Consider the following 5,009-nt stretch of genomic DNA (forward strand, 5'->3'; position numbering starts at 1 on the left):
ACTCTAGTGATGACACAGCTGCTTTAATGACTTCCACCCCAGATGGGACTTGAACCCACCATCCCTGGTTTAGGAGGCCAGTGGCTTATCCATTAGGCCACTGGGGATTATTGATGTTCTCATTCAAGACTGATAGTTTTTTAATAGTCAATTATGTATTTTTGAGAAAAAGTGAAGCTGTTTACTGTGTTCTTTGCATTACCAAATCCAGCAAGAAATGTGCTGTTACTATCCAGAGCTGTCAGTATGGATTATCATGCTATATTGCAAAAAATCTATTTGATGCAACTGCTTTACCAACAGTGTGTTAATCTTTTCGATTGCTGTTTTGTTGGCTGACTGAAGGAAGATTTGCAGTGCATTTGAACCAAAGCAGATGTGTGCTGACAACTTAAATTCACAATCATGTTTATGTTTTTTCTTTTTCTTTCTTTCTTTCTTTCTTTCTTTCTTTCTTTCTTTCTTTCTTTCTTTCTTTCTTTCTTTCTTTCTTCCATCCTTTGTAATATCATATTAATTATTAAGGTAGAAGATTATAATCAATGACTAATGACATAAGAAAAAGGAAAAAACTGTAAACAAAGCTGTTCCAGGTGAGGCTTGAATTCACAAACTCAACATTGCTCAACAGATACTGTCTTATAAGTACCATGCGCTGACCAATTGCACCACTGGAGCACTTAGCAGCATAAAACGGTTATGCTAGATGTGGATTTTATTTAATACAATCAGTACAGTCATAAGAATTTAAAAAGAAAATCATTTTTGGTGATGAATGATGAGCAACAAAGGATCACGCATGCCAGATAGGACTTGAATAAGCTGTCCACAGTGATAGAAAAGTAAAAAAAAAATCACAACAATGTTATAATAAATGTCATTTTTTATCTTCTGTGGTCATTTTTTTGCATTCTAAACACTACAAGACTGTTGTACAGTTGAATCAAGGATAAGATATTAACTCTAATGACGACACAGCTGTTTTAATGACTTTCACCCCAGATGGGACTTGAACCCACAATCCCTGGCTTAGGAGGCCAGTGCCTTATCCATTAGGCCACTGCGGCTTACTGATGTTCTCATTCAAGACTGATATGTTTTTAATAGTTAATTATGTATTTTTGAGTAATAGTGAAGCTGTTTACTGTGTTCTTTACATTACCAAATCCAGCAAGAAATGTGCTGGTACTATCCAGAGCTGTCAGTATGGATTATCATGCTATATTGCAAAAAATCTATTTGATGCAACTGCTTTACCAACAGTGTGTTAATCTTTTCGATTGCTGTTTTGTTGGCTGACTGAAGGAAGATATGCAGTGCATTTGAACCAAAGCAGATGTGCGCTGACAACTTAAATTCACAATCAAGTTTTTTTTTCTTTCTTTCTTTCTTTCTTTCTTTCTTTCTTTCTTTCTTTCTTTCTTTCTTTCTTTCTTTCTTTCTTCCATTCTTTGTAATATCATATTAAATATTAAGGTAGAAGATTATAATCAATGACTAATGACATAAGAAAAAGGAAAAAAACTTTAAGCAAAGCTGTTCCAGGTGAGGCTTGAATTCACAACCTCAACATTGCTCAACAGATACTGTCTTATAAGTACCACGCGCTGACCAATTGCACAACTGGAGCACTTAGCAGCATAAAACGGTTATGCTAGATGTGGATTTTATTCAATACAATCAGTACAGTCATAAGAATTTAAAAAGAAAATCATTTTTGGTGATGAATGATGAGCAACAAAGGATCATGCATGCCAGATAGCACTTGAATAAGCTGTCCACAGTGATAGAAAAGTAAAAAAAAATCACAACAATGTTATGATAAATGTCATTTTTTATCTTCTGTGGTCATTTTTTTGCAATCTAAACACTACAAGACTGTTGTAGAGTTGAATCAAGGATAAATATTAACTCTAGTGATGACACAGCTGCTTTAATGACATCCAACCCTGATAGGACTTGAACCCTCAATCCCTGGCTTAAGAGACCAGTGCCTTATCCATTAGGCCACTGGGGCTTACTGATGTTCTCATCCAAGACTGATAGGTTTTTAATAGTCAATTATGTATTTTTGAGAAAAAGTGAAGCTGTTTACTGTGTTTTTTGCATTACCAAATCAAGCAAGAAATGTGCTGGTACTATCCAGAGCTGCCAGTATGGATTATCATGCTATATTGCAAAAAATATATTTGATGCAACTGCTTTACCAACAGTGTGTTAATCTTTTCGATTGCTGTTTTGTTGGCTGACTGAAGGTAGATATGCAGTGCATTTGAACCAAAGCAGATGTGTGCTGACAACTTAAATTCACAATCATGTTTGTGTTGTTTTTTCTTTCTTTCTTTCTTTCTTTCTTTCTTTCTTTCTTTCTTTCTTTCTTTCTTTCTTTCTTCCATCCTTTGTAATATCATATTAAATATTAAGGTAGAAGATTATAATCAATGACTAATGACATAAGAAAAAGGAAACAATTGTAAACAAAGCTGCTCCAGGTGAGGCTTGAATTCACAAACTCGACATTGCTCAACAGATACTGTCTTATAAGTACCACGCGCTGACCAATTGCACCACTGGAGCACTTAGCAGCATAAAACGGTTATGCTAGATGTGGATTTTATTCAATACAATCAGTACAGTCATAAGAATTTAAAAAGAAAATCATTTTTGGTGATGAATGATGAGCAACAAAGGATCATGCATGCCAGATGGCACTTGAATAAGCTGTCCACAGTGATAGAAAAGTAAAAAAAAAAAATATCACAACAATGTTATAATACATGTCATTTTTTAACTTCTGTGGTCATTTTTTTGCAATCTAAACACTACAAGACTGTTGTACAGTTGAATCAAGGATAAAATATCAACTCTGGTGAAAACACAGCTGCTTTCATGACTTCCACCCCAGATGGGACTTGAACCCACAATCCCTGGTTTAGGAGGCCAGTGCCTTATCCAATAGCCACTGGGGCTTACTGTTGTTTTCATTCAAGACTGATAGGTTTTTCATAGTCAATTATGTATTTTTGAGAAATAGTGAAGCTGTTTACTGTGTTCTTTACATTACCAAATCCAGCAAGAAATGTGCTGGTACTATCCAGAGCTGTCAGTATGGATTATCATGCTATATTGCAAAAAATCTATTTGATGCAACTGCTTTACCAACAGTGTGTTAATCTTTTCGATTGCTGTTTTGTTGGCTGACTGAAGGAAGATATGCAGTGCATTTGAACCAAAGCAGATGTGTGCTGACAACTTAAATTCACAATCAAGTTTTTTTTCTTTCTTTCTTTCTTTCTTTCTTTCTTTCTTTCTTTCTTTCTTTCTTTCTTTCTTTCTTTCTTTCTTTCTTTCTTTCTTTCATTCTTTGTAATATCATATTAAATATTAAGGTAGAAGATTATAATCAATGACTAATGACATAAAAAAAGGAAAAAAACTGTAAACAAAGCTGCTCTAGGTGAGGCTTGAATTCACAACCTCAACATTGCTCAACAGATACTGTCTTATAAGTACCACGCGCAGACCAATTGCAACCAAGGAGCACTTAGCAGCATAAAACGGTTATGCTAGATGTGGATTTTATTCAATACAATCAGTACAGTCATAAGAATTTAAAAAGAAAATAATTTTTGGTGATGAATGATGAGCAACAAAGGATCATGCATGCCAGATGGCATTTGAATAAGCTGTCCACAGTAATAGAAAAGTAAAAAAAAAATCACAACAATGTTATAATAAATGTCATTTTTTAGCTTATGTGGTCATTTTTTTGCAATCTTAACACTCCAAGACTGTTGTACAGTTGAATCAAGGATAAAATATCAACTCTATTGATGATACAGCTGCTTTAATGACTTCCACCCCAGATTGGACTTGAACCCACAATCCCTGGCTTAGGAGGCCTGTGCCTTATCCATTAGGCCACTGGGGAGTACTGATGCTCTCATTCAAGACTGATAGGTTTTTAATAGTCAATTATGTATTTTTGAGAAAAAGTGAAGCTGTTTACTGTGTTCTTTGCATTACCAAATCCAGCAAGAAATGTGCTGGTATTATCCAGAGCTGTCAGTATGGATTATCATGCTATATTTAAAAAAATCTATTTGATGCCACTGCTTTACCAACAGTGTGTTAATCTTTTCGATTGCTGTTTTGTTGGCTAACTGAAGGTAGATATGCAGTGCATTTGAACCAAAGCAGATGTGTGCTGACAACTTAAATTCACAATCATGTTTGTGTTTTTTCTTTATTTCTTTCTTTCTTTCTTTCTTTCTTTCTTTCTTTCTTTCTTTCTTTCTTTCTTTCTTTCTTTCTTTCTTCCATCCTTTGTAATATCATATTAAATATTAAGGTAGAAGATTATAATCAATGACTAATGACATAAAAAAGGAAAAAAACTGTAAACAAAGCTGCTCCAGGTGAGGCTTGAATTTACAACCTCAACATTGCTCAACAGATACTGTCTTATAAGTACCATGCGCTGACCAATTGCACCGCTGGAGCACTTAGCAGCATAAAACGGTTATGCTAGATGTGGATTTTATTCAATACAATCAGTACAGTCATAAGAATTTAAAATAAAAATAATTTTTGGTGATGAATGATGAGCAACAAAGGTACATGCATGCCAGATGGCACTTGAATAAGCTGTACACAGCGATAGAAAAGTAAAAAAAAAAATCACAACAATGTTATAATAAATGTAATTTTTTTGCTTCTGTGGTCATTTTTTTCAATCTAAACACTACAAGACTATTGTACAGTTGAATCAAGGATAAAATATCAACTCTAGTGATGACACAGCTGCTTTAATGACTTCAACCCCAGATGGGACTTGAACCCACCATCCCTGGCTGAGGAGGCCAGTGCCTTATCCATTAGGCCACTGGGGATTACTGATGTTCTCATTCAAGACTGATAGGTTTTTAATAGTCAATTATGTATTTTTGAGAAAAGTTGAAGCTGTTTACTGCGTTCTTTGCATTACCAAGTCCAGCAAGAAATGTGCT

The 5,009-nt window shown here is 34.6% G+C and overlaps 1 non-coding gene across 1 annotated transcript; it reads right to left on the minus strand.

Moving 5' to 3' along the window:
* Positions 1 to 994: 994 nt before the first annotated feature.
* Positions 995 to 1,067, minus strand: TRNAR-CCU (transfer RNA arginine (anticodon CCU)). Its single transcript has one exon. It is a non-coding gene; the product is annotated as a tRNA-Arg (tRNA).
* Positions 1,068 to 5,009: the final 3,942 nt, after the last annotated feature.

Source organism: Pseudophryne corroboree, unplaced genomic scaffold (assembly GCF_028390025.1).
Source record: "Pseudophryne corroboree isolate aPseCor3 unplaced genomic scaffold, aPseCor3.hap2 scaffold_129, whole genome shotgun sequence".
Lineage (NCBI taxonomy): Eukaryota > Metazoa > Chordata > Amphibia > Anura > Myobatrachidae > Pseudophryne > Pseudophryne corroboree.